Source organism: Diprion similis, chromosome 2 (genome assembly GCF_021155765.1).
Source record: "Diprion similis isolate iyDipSimi1 chromosome 2, iyDipSimi1.1, whole genome shotgun sequence".
NCBI lineage: Eukaryota > Metazoa > Arthropoda > Insecta > Hymenoptera > Diprionidae > Diprion > Diprion similis.
The window spans coordinates 11,186,498-11,200,434 of NC_060106.1; the positions used below are offsets into that span (position 1 = coordinate 11,186,498).

At 41.7% G+C, this 13,937-nt stretch overlaps 1 protein-coding gene across 5 annotated transcripts in view; it reads right to left on the reverse strand.

The window, feature by feature from the left end:
- Nucleotides 1-13,937, reverse strand: part of LOC124411258 (protein qui-1) — an 85,768-nt gene that overhangs the window by 18,398 nt on the left and 53,433 nt on the right. Inside the window, exon 1 of one of the 5 annotated variants that reach the window (XM_046890311.1) lies at nt 10,242-10,252. The exons of the other annotated variants lie outside the window; for them this stretch is intronic. The gene's annotated coding sequence lies outside the window, so the exon portion shown is untranslated. Of the gene's footprint in view, nt 1-10,241; nt 10,253-13,937 lie in introns of those variants that run through there. 5 annotated transcript variants of the gene reach the window in all.

The following is a 13,937-nucleotide window of genomic DNA, read 5'->3' on the forward strand; positions in this document are numbered from 1 at the left end:
TATACGCAGTTTGCGATACAAAGGTAAGTGAATTGGCATTCAATTTATTATTTTATGTACCGGAGGAAAATTCTCTTTTCTCCTCATCTTGCCCTCGAAAACTTTTCAAATCATATTCGAGCAACTTTTATCCCGAGGATACTGTACTCGATCTTGCAGATCCAATTGGAATATGTATATTCATTATCCGTTACTTCTTGTACAACTTTGATCAATGAAAATTATATCATACGCCATGCCCCACACCATTATTTCTTGATATGGAAACCGCTCATACTGACCAGTCTTATTACAGGTGTGAGAAACTTATCAACGGCCAGCAATTTTTAATTTTGCATACAGGAGAAAAAAAAATCGTATTCCACGAATTTACATCAAATCTAATGTACTTTTCACTTACTATGAAGATAAGAATGAAAAATGTCTCCAAGTTCTTTTCTCTTCTTCATCATTCCGACATGCATATAAAATGCATGACGTGTATTAATTGTGTGTGTATATGGACGCAAACACACAAGAAAATAATGTGTACGCATATAGCAAACAGCACGTTCCGTATACTGAATTCAGTTTTAATTTCCCTAGAGCGTAAAATGAGAGGCAAAGTGCGGGAGGGTGAAACACTCCACCGATTGCTTGACTCTCTCGGAGTTCTACGACGGTGATTAAAAATGTTTGTTTCACCCGTTACGCTATTTTCTCCGATTTTTCACCCAGGTAATTACACATCACCGTGTATAATTTGTCTGTTTGTAACACGACATGGGAAAGCAGAAAAGAAAAGAAGAAAAGTGTAATTGATCCCCGAATCGAGACGGACTTTTAAACTGGAACATTCGACTCGTTTAAAAATTAGCCATTTTTAAATTCAGTTAATTAACAAGCGGCAAATAATTGCGGTAATTCTTCCCCCGTAAAATTTCCGCTTGACAAATTATCCGTATTGAGAATTATGAATTTGAAACTCGATCTGCGACTTCTACTCTCGCTTCTCGCACCCCGCATCGTGTTGCAAGCCCCTTGAAACCCTCCTCAACAAAACCCGTTTGCGAATCAGGGTAGGCCGCACAATTTCCATTATACAACAAGAGCGGCGGTTTCTGTAGGCCTACTTCAATTCAACGTACCTTGCAAAATTCAGCCTACAGAATCTGACCGTAAACGAGCCTCCAGACTCTCAGGCCCATCGGTATGAGGGATAAAAATTCTAGCATCGTCCTTTAACGCCCTGCGTTAAAATACGAGGAAAATGACGAGAGTGAAATTACAACAGGAAACTCTGGGAGAATAGGGGGAAAAAAGACGAACGTTGTGTTTGTCGGGATATGACGTTGATGCTGGAAATTATTAGAAACGATGCATCATCTCCGGTTAACTTTACATATTGCTCCGGTAAAGCGTAATACACGAGGGAAATAAATTTTCGCTGCAAAAAATATAGACCCAGGGACTGAACCAGCAGCCTAGCTCGGTCTAAACTTGACTAATAAGTTTTTTTTACAGACATCTGCAGATTTTTACCGCTCATTCCACATACCCGTTGACTTATGAATTTCGTCTACAGATTCTATTGAGCCTACGAAGAAACTTTTCCACCAGTTTCAGTACATACGATGCTTTATTACCTCAACAAGTGAAAAAAGTTTTAGCATCGGCTCTGCTTAGGTCGTTATTGACGAAAACTTTTCCCGCTTTACCGTCATAATATGTCTTCAATTACCTCGCATTAACTTCGCAAAGTTTCGAACCTTGCAGCGATACGACTTCAAAAGTTCGATACCTACGAGGGAATTGTTTTTTCGCTCACCAAGTTGACAAACAGCGTTGCAGCAGCGTCGTTTCCTCGTCTAAAATTGCATCTCGTCCCACCGTCTTCCACCGCGCTGAAATTGTGCGGTAAGACGAAATAATGACGCGGAAGTTTCACGCTTGAATTCCCTTCTATTTTCGCATGGATTTACTTCTGCCACGTTGAACAATAAAAATTGGCAAAACCTCCTCAATTCTCGGCATGATTTCATGCAGTTTCTAGGAAGATGAAATTCTCTAAATTTAAAGGAAAAGCAGCTGCTCCCCGCCGGGGTTCCCACCCAGCTTAACCCTGCGATATACTACCGTCAGGATGTCGGAAGGAGGATGAAGCCGGGGATTAAGAGATAGGGGAGGTTTGTCATGGCACCCGTCAAGTCGCTAAATAATTAACGCCACCTCTTCAAAATTTCACGAACCACGAGTCCCCGCGCCCCAGAATATTCCATACACACCTAAAGCGGAAACTAAGGCCTGAGACTTTCGGATTATATCCTCGACTCATCCCATGAGCTGCAAAACACTTATACATGTATAACCCAACCCTCGCAATTTCCCCGAACCACACACGTGTTTCACATACGCGAGACTTGCCCGCCGCAAATAGGGGGTTGGACCGTGTTAACTGACGATGAGGGTAGAATTTGGGAAAGTTTTGGCAACCGCGGAGCAACGTCTGATGGCGTGGGTAAATTCACGACTACGAATGAAGGTCCTGTGCACTAATTAACGCAATTGTTCAACCTTGCACGACCGTCCACATTGCCTGATACACGAGTTGCCTACTTAACGAGTTTCGCATAATCGCAAACCGATATACCAACCTACCTATCTATCTGCGGGGATGAACATCATCCCGAAGGGAGTACAAAGGCTAGGAGAAATTACTCAGCGACAGCCGTGTATTACTATATATATGTATATATATATATATTTGTATATAACTCTCAAGGTGCACCGGAGGATGAAACCGGAGAATATCTGTTATAACCGTCATTATTATCTACGATCCATGTGGCGTGTGGCCGAGAAAAGTGCGCTTTTCATCGAGGCACTTTACTCCTCGCCGGCCAATATCCTTCAATTTCCGGCCAGTCCTTTCTTTCCGGAATTATGTAATGGCGGCACTTTAGTCAACCTGCACGACAACAGTGCGACAGTGAGATACGAGGCTGGATCTTCCCTCGGGAATTCACTTGGTGCCTCCGCACTTCCGGAACAGACAAAATGCGCCTTGGCCCAACTTTTCCGACCTCCGAAACCTTGCCTCGAATTTCATCCCTTTTTTGACCTTTTTGCGGTGTAGGTACAGCCCGAGGTTGTCTGTACGTGGGGTATAGGTTTATACAAGGTACACAGGTACGTCGGAGGGCTCTGGGGATTCGATTAAGTTCCATGGCACTCAAAACGCGGCACATTGCTCGGGGAAATTATATCTCGAAATGGAATTCGGGGGATATAAAGAAGAAGAAGAAAGGGCACGATTGTGCGAGCTGTGCGTTTTTTATTTTTGGAGATTACCTACATTTTTCACTCGTAACATTACAGGTGAGCGAATATAATGGGTCACGTGTTACAACTGTAACTGACAAGAGATTCACGTTTTTGAAGTAGATACATTTAAAACTGCTCAAACTTTTTTGTGCTATGAAATATGTGAATCTCAGGTATTTCAATGGTATTTTACACTTTACGTTCTACAGCCAGCTACAAGATTTATACATTCATAAGTTCTTCTCTTCCTTTCTCTGACGCTTCATGATCTGAATATAAGACGGTTTTTTTTTTTCACAACCGATCTAAAAGTCTCACGAAGTGGATTAATTTTTTGCATAGAATTACAGTTTTATTCATGACTCGATCACTTGCGTAGAGATTAAATAACAGATCGACTAACGCTCGTAGAACGAATAGAGCGAAGGAAACGGAACGGCGTGAGATGGCAAAAAATAGTCGATCTACAGATTTGTGGGGAGTAAAAAGTGGTGAAAAATGGTAATCGCGTTTAATGGTCTCCAATTTAACCCATAGTAAAAAAGATTTGATACATGTACAAAAAATAAATGTGAAAAAAAGAAAAATATATATACGCGGTGGCCTCGAATGATTTTTTTCTTCCTTCCCTTCGTTTTCTCCTCCGCAAACACGTTTCTGCGTTTCCCGCTTGACAAAGTGGCCTCGTTATCCCTGACACCTCATCGTACTTCGTGTCCATCTTCATTACCCTCCGCCTCTCCCGTCGCTAATGTCTATTGTGCTTTTCCTGGCAAGATTACAGTGAAAGTGAGGAGACGCGATGTGATGCCATTAAATGTCCACCTTCGCTACCCGAGTCGTTACATCAGAATTTCGTAGAGCAGAAGTTTCAGCGAACGATATGCAGTTGAAGCGTATAAAATCACCAGCGAACTGTTATACCCCTAGTATGTGACTATAGGGCATTCCGCACGCTGAACGTTACTTATCAAAAGGTCCTTCCGGGACCTGTAAGCGAATGATACTTTGGGCTTTGAAAAGGGATTCAAGGACCGCTTGTATAATGCGATACTGTACGGTATTCCTCCGGAAAACCCATCGACACTTCAAAAACGACCCCAATATGCAGTCAAGGGTGTATCTCGAGACAGAAGTAGCAGGGTTCGAGGTATACAATGGGCATATATTTATAACTCGGTCGGTCGCGAATTTCCAAGATCGTCCCGAAATTTTCAGTTCTGGTTCAGCGAAATGCGAAGGAAGCGTTTCAGGTCGCTATAACTCCTATTCGGAGGATATAAAAGAAAAAGGTTTGGCCGGCTTACATTTGCTCTCGAGTTTATCATACATTACGGAATTCAAGCAGAAACTACCCTCTGAGCTCGGCTACACGATCTGCGTGCCTCTTTTTTTCTCTTCTAAATTTACTTTCCTCTGTAACAGTCACGCGATAAGCGAGAGCAGTAGTCAGATGGCAAGATTTGCATAATTAAGCACAGTGCCCTTCTTCTCTTCTCTTTTCGTCCGTCGTCTAGTTTTTCTGTTTAGTACGAAAACTTTTTTTGTCCGTTGTAAAAACTAATTAACTCGTGCGGCGTACGCTTTCTACCTGATAGCAAATTTCGCCGGTGGTTCCCGTGGGAAGACAACGCACAACAGACGCTATACTCTCGTCTCTTCGTCTTCATAGCCATAATCTCCGACAGGGTAGTTGCTCATCTCTTATCCTCCAGCCACCCATTCATCAAGGACGAAAAGACACGCGCCGACGGATTATTAAATACTGCTTCGAACCGCTCGACGGTTCAAGTTCACACAAAGCATAGCCATTTCGCACGTATCATTTCTCATCTCGTTTTTTCGGAATGTTATATTTATTTATTGTATTTCAGAGTTAACATAAGTATTACAAATACTAGTAAACCCTACAGAGAAACACATAGTTACTGCTTCGTAGGATTGGTATGTAAAAAAAAATTAAAAGAGAAATAGAATCCACAAACTACTACAAATGGTCGATGTCCTGATTGTTTCTAAATTCACGTTTGAAGAACCATCTAGGAACACATTTATAATACATGATCCACAGATATTTTCTTTCAATGTGTCCGTGCATGCATTGCAAATTCCTGACTTCGAGAATGGATGACTTGACTCATCTACTTTGTGCGATATGCTATAAATTTCGTTTCTTTTTTTTTTTTTTTGTTCCACGTAGCACTGTCAGATGGTGTCAAAGAACACAATGGTCTCCGAGTTTTCAATATCGATGAGAACCTCCCGAAGCCTCGATATTGTAGTGTCTCGATAACAGCGACTGCCACGGATCACCTCCCAGCGTTTCTTGAAGAATCTTTCCACTCACGGACGTACCGAAAAGCTTTTCCACGATCAGGACCGACCCTTCACAAATGGACTCTCGCATAATGGTCGCGGAAGAGATTTCGTATTGAACTCTCACGGATATAACGACTTGTTTTCAACAAAACCAAATATCTGAAGGACGTGACGAGCATTGATCGAGGCAGAAATGCGAGGAATCGGAATAAATATAACGACCGTTGTTACGACGTAACAGACATCGATGACGATTACTCGGTGACTGTGACAAAATTGGTTTCAACAAATTTTCTAATATTCACTCTATTCCATGGCAGCTTTATCTATTATACGCATATTCTCGTGTTAATCTAACTTACGCTAAGTTGGTAACGAAACCCGGTCGTTGTTATATGATGAAAACGAAATTGCACAACTCCAACACGCCTTTCATATTAACAGATGAACCTGCGCGTCGTCTGAATATGCGAATCATTCTCGCTCGTTTCACTGCACGATCTACTACAAACTATCAAATAGAAAACATTAACTTCTATAATATTCATAGTAAAGACGTAATGCTAGGTTCGCGGTACGGCCGTTAACTATTATAACAAGCGTATCACGCTCTGTTACGTAAGACAAGGAGCTTTATATTCTTCAACTGAAGTGTATCAGTATTTCGCATTTTCGCATTTTTGCAAAGGGCGCGGAGCATTATAGTCTCGTTTCCCTGTACGCATAATAACCCGGGCTTTCCTTGTACACCTAATACCTTACACCTCACACTCCCCGCAGGAAACTGTTATCCAAGTATGAATAAGCGAATAATTTACCACGCGGAAAAAGTATTAAAAGTAAAATTTACATCCCGGAAGGTTTCCCAACGCGGCGCTTCAGTTTTCAACATCGCTAAAAAGTTTGTTAAAAAAGTCAAAAAAAAAGAAGAAATATCCAAAAAGTTTATTCGAGGCGCGGCTGGTTGTGAGAAGGGATGAAACGCAATAGAATCGTGACACCGAGCCGCGAGCCATTATCTCCCAGGGGAAGTACACTATCCTTGTCAAACTCCGCCGTACCTACTGCTTCAACGCTTATACAATACCTACATTCGAACTTCTCTTACTCTCCCTCTTTCAGCTGTCAAACTTGTTACACTATCGATCGTCGTCGTCATCGCATGTACACAACACAACACAACACAATGGGAATAAAAGTACTACACGATTTATGAACGGGTACCCTAAATTAAACGTCTCGTGAATTCCATGACGAATTATATATACAAAAAGAAATTATTAAATAAAAAAGGCACAATATTGAGAGTCAAGAGATCCATAGATCGACTGGAAACCTAATTTTGTCTGGAAAACAACTGTCTATACATATTGTATAATATACTAACGCACTATTTATTTCATTCGATTCATAACTCGTAGAGAAATAATAAGAAAGTATTTTTATTCTTAAGGATACGTCGAGACCAGAACCAGCTTGGCACAGCAGTTTTATAACAACGTCCGATGCAGACGTTTTTTGCTTAACTGAATCTGTTTATTTTACATGGGCGTCAGTTCAGTTGCAGGCTTCTTGTTTTTTCCGCTACGTTTCTCCACCATTTCGGTCTATAACGTATATTGATATTAAAATTAAGCAAAGGCGATAATTTCCGGTAGTGAAAAGTCCTTCTTTCGGCAAGACTTAATTGACAAATTTTCATGGTGCATATGCAAGGTGAATTTGATTGGTCGACCCACTTAATTACATCAATAAACTTTGGTTACCTAATTACTTCCCTTGCTTTGATCGTCAAATTTGATTTATTATAGAGCCACCCTGAAAATGAGTGACTGAAAGCTACTTTCGTCACAATTTCCTTGATCGAGCGGTAAATTCATCGTGCTTCAATTATATTTTTACAACACATCATGAAATACTTGAATACTCAAAATGGTAAACAATTCCTTACGATACTAAAAAAAATATATTTCTCAAGAATTCTGTGCAAAGTATCGCTTTTACATACCGATCGGACGGGCTCAAATATACGTTTAAATCGAATTATCCAATCTGTAGGTAGATCAACGTCAACAACGCAATCGTCGATTTTTCGGACTAGATTTACGGCGAAGTAGAAGTAAAGAGCATGCCTGTAACGTTTCGGACCCAAACACGGCATTAAGAAGCGTGTCTAATCACCAATTAATTCCAGCTCGACAGCACTCGACTTTGCCAAATTGAAAATCCTCGCGTGCTGACGGAGGTTCCGTGCGTGTTTCGCTTTTCTTCTTATTATATACAGAGTTACGTGAGCGTCGAGTGATGCAGGCATAGCGTGACATTATTCTGGAGCTCTATCGACCTCAGTTGGCGTGTCTGACATTGTTTTTAATATTCATAACTTGATTTATGATTAATTAACGATATATACACACCGATTGTGGAAAGAGGCCACAACCTGCATTGTTTTATTCCTCAAACAATATCGAAATCGTTATACGTTCAAAGTGAGCAAGAATTCTGCCTTCAATTGCTACGGATCATTCTTTTTTGCATCTAATTTTTTTACTGATCAATGGTGGTCACACAGCACATGGGGTTTGTCTATATTACACGCTTAGTCGCATGTCGCGTTGAGATTTATTTGCCAAAGACTTTTATGCGCATAAATTATGAAGCCACACGAATATCCGTTTAACGTCTCTCATATTTCCAGCGAATAAAATTGAACGTCTTTTCAATATTATTCACCTTCCGTCGTCCCGTCCGCCTTTCAGCGTATGGTATAAGGTCCATTCTCCGTTATACTTGAAAATGCGCAGGAGCTGATAGTGCAGGGTATTACTTCGGAGTCTCAAGATTAGGGCTCGATAGTTCTTTTCATCGTGAAACCAGCTCATTCATATTTTTATCTGAGAAAAATATATGTCCTCTGTCTGCAGGTAAGTTATCACAATTCTAATTAACGTTAACTCAAAGCTTTCCACGTTCCCACAGAGAATTATTTAAGAAAAAAATTCTACCAAGGTATAATTAGACCCCTGAAAATTATTTTTACCACCCAATTTCCGCCGCAGAGATCGTTTTCATCAGTTTTCTTGTCACCTTTCAACTGGATTCTATACTCGATGTAAAAACGTCACTATTAATTAAACCCGTCCCAGTTTTGAAAGCGAATTTAAATAAAATTGACAGCCGAGAAATCTTTTAATTTCATCTCGACTCGCCCCTTTCGTTTCACTGCTATTTAATTAACTCACTCGTCGCGCTTTCCGCCTCCCGAATACTTCACTTTTTAGACGTGGTTGCCGTTTTAACGCTTCCGCAGCGCTTTTTCCTACCCCGCATATGTATGTATAACTGAGAATGAGCGGCACGCTTTAATTCCAATCAAAAAATTCAATTATTTGTTTCATAAGTCGCGGACGGTGTCTACGTTTTTTCGATTAAATATCGCTCCTTCTTTTCGTTCAATAAAGTTTCAAAGTATAATTTAGTTACCCACGAATGCTTCTAGGTGCATGGATTTCAGGTAAGCGTGTTCTGATGAAAAAAAATATATATATTTCCTTCAGCTCCTGGCAAATCCTTGCGATTATGCAATAACTCATGCGAAAATGACGTTCTCGGAAATTATTAAGTGTTTGAGAAAATCGCAGGTATTTGTCGAATCGAGGATTGGTTTTCAGCGTTGCAGGTGAAGGCGGGCGTTTCTTATTTGCGAGCGATTCTCGGGTAACGGAAGCTGAGTTTCTGCACGCAGGCATTGTGGACAAAGAGAATAATAACAATAAAGATTGCGAAGGGTGCTACCGGGGGCAACAAAGAAGGAAGTTGGTGGACTTTTTGTGTGGATGCCCGGTTCGTTGCGATCCGTTGCTCGCACGTTATTTGCCCTGCGGTATCTTCGAACCGGAAATAATAATTCGGATACACCGAAGAGGTGGCACAATGACTTGCAAGAAGTGCGTTTCGAGCACTCGGCAAAGATCTGTGTGAAATAAACAGCCGGGGGAAAGGCGTATAAGCCGCAGGGATGATTTGAATTGCCATTCATATCGGGATGTGTGGAGAGATTTAAATTGGAGGATGTATACGAAATCCCTGTGGAGAGAAAGAGCGGAGAAAGTTTGATAAGTAAATGAGATTCGTAAGATATCTGCCGTCAGATTTGCCGAATTCATTTCCGCGGCATAATAGTCTAACCCTTATATCATTTTATTCCGAGTTTCGGGAAGAAGAGCAGATAAAAGGACCGTCGAAGCGCCGCGAAAAGAATCTCCAATCGTAGACGTTAAATTCTTCAACTGCCTCATTATAGTTCCTTCATTTTCACTCGCAGCTCTAGTGCAGCTGTATAAAAATTGATGCAAATAGAAATATTGAATTCTACAGTATGTGCGAGACCGTAAATCTTTGAGGAAATGAAAAGCAGAAAATAAACAAAAATCTGAACTACCAACATCCTTAACTCTTTATTTCTTTTTCCGCTTTCCCAGAAAAGCACGCATACAAGATAAAAATCGGAATTTATGATTGAAAGAGAAGGTCAAATGTTATGGCAACTGAGAGACGCGTAGGAATGTAGAGCGATGGAATATCGATGTAATAATGTACGTAACGGGTGACGACGCAACCGGATGTCACTGAAAATCGGCTCGAGGATGTTTTAGTCTGCAAGCTCGGAAAAGCTTTTTGACATATAATAACCCATCGAACGCGACGAGATGAGCCGACGGGTCGTGTGGCCCGTAATTTTCAGTGGCTAGAAATGACGATACCTAATCGTTGAGCGTGGGAGAAACGAGAATGCGAACCAATTCCGATGAAATTTGCCACGGAATTTGACACCGCTTCGATATCAACGGGATAAAGGGCCCGAGGGTGTTTGAAGATCAGAGTTTTCCAGAGACTCGAGAAGCGAAATATAATAAGCATATATCTACCAATGAGATTCGCAATGTAATTTTCCGAACGAAATTCGATTCCCTCGCAAAATAACGCAGCTCATTCCTCCCTGACGCTTTGCCAAATATCCTGGAACATTGTGTTTGCACGATTCGTCGATAGCATTCGCAATTATTTTTCGAAAAATTTCATTTGATCGTATTCAGGAGAATCGCTAACGCCCAAACGTGACTGACGCAATAAATTATTATCACGCTATCGCTGGTGTTTAACGGAAAAGGTTCGTGAGCGAAAATCCGCAAAGTTTGAGCTGACTGTACTTTTTCAGTGAATCCGCACGACAGGTTGAATTCGGCGATTTCAGCTACTGACGCGGTGCCATTTTTAATTGGACAGGGAATGAAATAACACGAAAAGCCTTTCTCTCCGATTTGCAACAATCGCGATGCGCGCACCGTTGCTCACGATTACGTTTATTGACATTTTTCCCCGCAGTAGCTGTCTGTCGAATTCAATAGATCGAGTCATTCGCTCGGCAATTTAGCCTCGCGGTCACGCGGACGTGTGTATAATCTCGAATTTGCAGCTGGATGCTACACTCTTCGAATTTTCACCGATCCGGTTTGATTTCATTCCGACTGGCCGCGTTACGTTAACTGCTGCAGGCAGGCCAGGCCGCCTCCTCTGAGTTTCCAATTTTCAAAGTCCATTTTTCAACGTTTCAACGGACAATCCAATGTCCACATCCACAAAAGGCAACGGATCGTGTTTATCAATATACCAAACGAACCGCGTTTCCGCACATCGTTCGATTCATACACATATCTGCGTACAAACACGACGCGAGTACGTGTCATGCGATAAAATAGCTTAAAAAGGGGATCGAAAAAATGTGACGAAACCCTCGATCAACCTTTCATCAATTTTCACTACCAGACGTCAACCTGACCTGTCAGAGCAGCGCCGTAAAAGACTCGTTTCGATTTCCGGCCTCGACAAACGAAGCCGAGAATATTTTTCACATAACGCGAGCATGTTTAACCCGCTCTTTCACCCGTATTTTCCTTACACGAAGTACCCGTTTCTACGACGGTAGAGTGAGTCTGCGACTGCGCATGCGCAGAGTACAGAAAAAGGAGTTAAAGGTGGTCTTTCCTGTACTGCGCGCGTGCGCTGTGGCTAAGAAATCTAACGTCACGTGACCCTAACCTCAATTTCGTGTTACGCGAAAGAACATGGAACATGTAACATATAACTCTCGTTATATGAAGAATCGCGCGAAACAAGGTAGCACCGGGATTCTCGTCTCGCGTATTTGCAATATTCATCTTTGGCTCGCACCTAAGATTCATATTACAAACTTACACTCGGGCCGAAAAGACCGAGTTTGCCTCCTTGTAACACAATATACTATTCCTGCATTGCAGATACACGAAGACATCCGTCGCGACGCGAGCGTCCATCATTTATTTACAGTCCAGGGACCGTCCTCATCTCGTTTAAACGCCGGATGCATATCTCATATAATTTGACGATTAGCGATGCCGAAGGCCATTAGACGTCGGTGAAAAGGTTCGCGGAAAGGCGGGTGTAGGCTTAAAACATGCAGCGCAGGCACCGTTGACGTAGAGTCCGGACGGATGACTGAGAAACGTTTGTGTTGGTAAATGACGTACCATGGAGGCTATATGGGAAGGCCTAGAAGATATCCCGAGGAGAAACTGTTGGGACAGATTTATTCGCGTCTTTGTATATATACGGCTTGAAAAAGTGTGGAAAAGGGGGAAAATCCGTCAGTCAAGAGGCTTTTATTAAGACCCCCCAGTATATCCTCGGGACTTTGACGAGGAACTATCAGTGTCTCTTTCCGGCTGGGTATGAAGCCGTTGGACGAATTAGGAAATCTCTACCGTCCCAAAACGGCCGAGGAAATTGGAGGTTATATTCTCCAAAGGAAAAAATAATTGAGGACCGCCTCGCATCCGGCCAACCAGTCAAATCCTTTACCGAACCTATCCCGCGGGACGAGAAACACTCCATCTGATGTTCGTTCCCATATATACCTCCTCCCCTCGAGGGAGGGGAAAAAAACAGTGATTGATTTATCCAATTTTCGCCATAAAAGGAATCGATACCCTAACCTTCGCAGCTACGAGAACCCCGGCCAAAACATGCGGTGAGAAAAATTCCATGACCCGCGTCATTTTCAGAAAATCTATACAGTTAGATATAACTCTTATTAAAGCTCTATTTTTCAATTTAATCCAATTTTCTCAAACGACTATGATTTATTTTTTTTACCAAGAAATACTCATTCTCTTTTCCAAACCCTATTAGCTTGAAGTCATCGAGTTCATTCTGTACAAAAACGAACCCTAAATTTTGGGATTACTCGACTAATCATATCTTCAGTAAACAACTTAGACGCGTAATCTATCAATCACAGAGCCCTGCTGTTACAGTGACTCAAAAGTTATTGAAGAGCAAACTAATATTACAGCACAAGACTTTCCCTTGTCTACTCAAACTCTTTGAGAAACTACGGTACTAATAAAATTCAAGGGTAGCCAGCGCAGGCTAGTTGCCGGGCCAAGAATTAACCCCCTCGTCCATTAGGAGCTAATTGACGCGGAGACATGTGGCGGCTTTTGAGCAAAATTCGCAGCTGGGTATTCGTGTCCCAATGCTTTTACGCAGTCTACTTAGACCGCTTGAGAGCTTTGAAACGGCGTCGTTGTCGTCGTTGAGGGGGGGGGAGGTCTAAATAAGATTTGAGACTTTGATTCAACAATCCTTTCAATACGATTATTTTTTTCGAGTGTAAAATTTTCATGGAATTGTAATCGTAATTGAAAACCGAATCAACACGGCGAGGTTTTCAATCCGTACAATTTCTTGAATCGTAAATGCAAAAAAAAAAAATAAAAAACTCGTCACTTTTTTCCATCACGTAATATATATATATATACATATACAGAAATCAACGCAGCCTTTCGAGTTAACGAAAGTGATCGTTCAAGTGAATTTGAAAAGAGACGGTGAATAGAGACTTGCGTTGGTTTATTCCGCGCCCTGCAAGAAAGCGAAAAAAGCTTTCAAACTTTCGTGGAAAAAAGAATCAAGAGGGTAGAAATTTCTGCATAAAATTTACTCACCGTGGCGCTCCGCCATTCTATAGGCTTGCATACGGACGGGTTATCTTTCACGCACTTTTATCGCGTTGCGTGTAGACGTTTACGGGGCAAAAAAAGGCACACAACATCGACTGGTCGCGTCAGTTTCAACCCGCCGCCGCATAAAACGGGAATATAAACGTGAACTGTCACGGTATACCTTAGAGAGCTAGAGTTAGACGACGATAATGATTTTCTTCATTCCCCTTCGGGTACAGCTATTTATTCTGTTATTTCCACCCGCGAATCTCG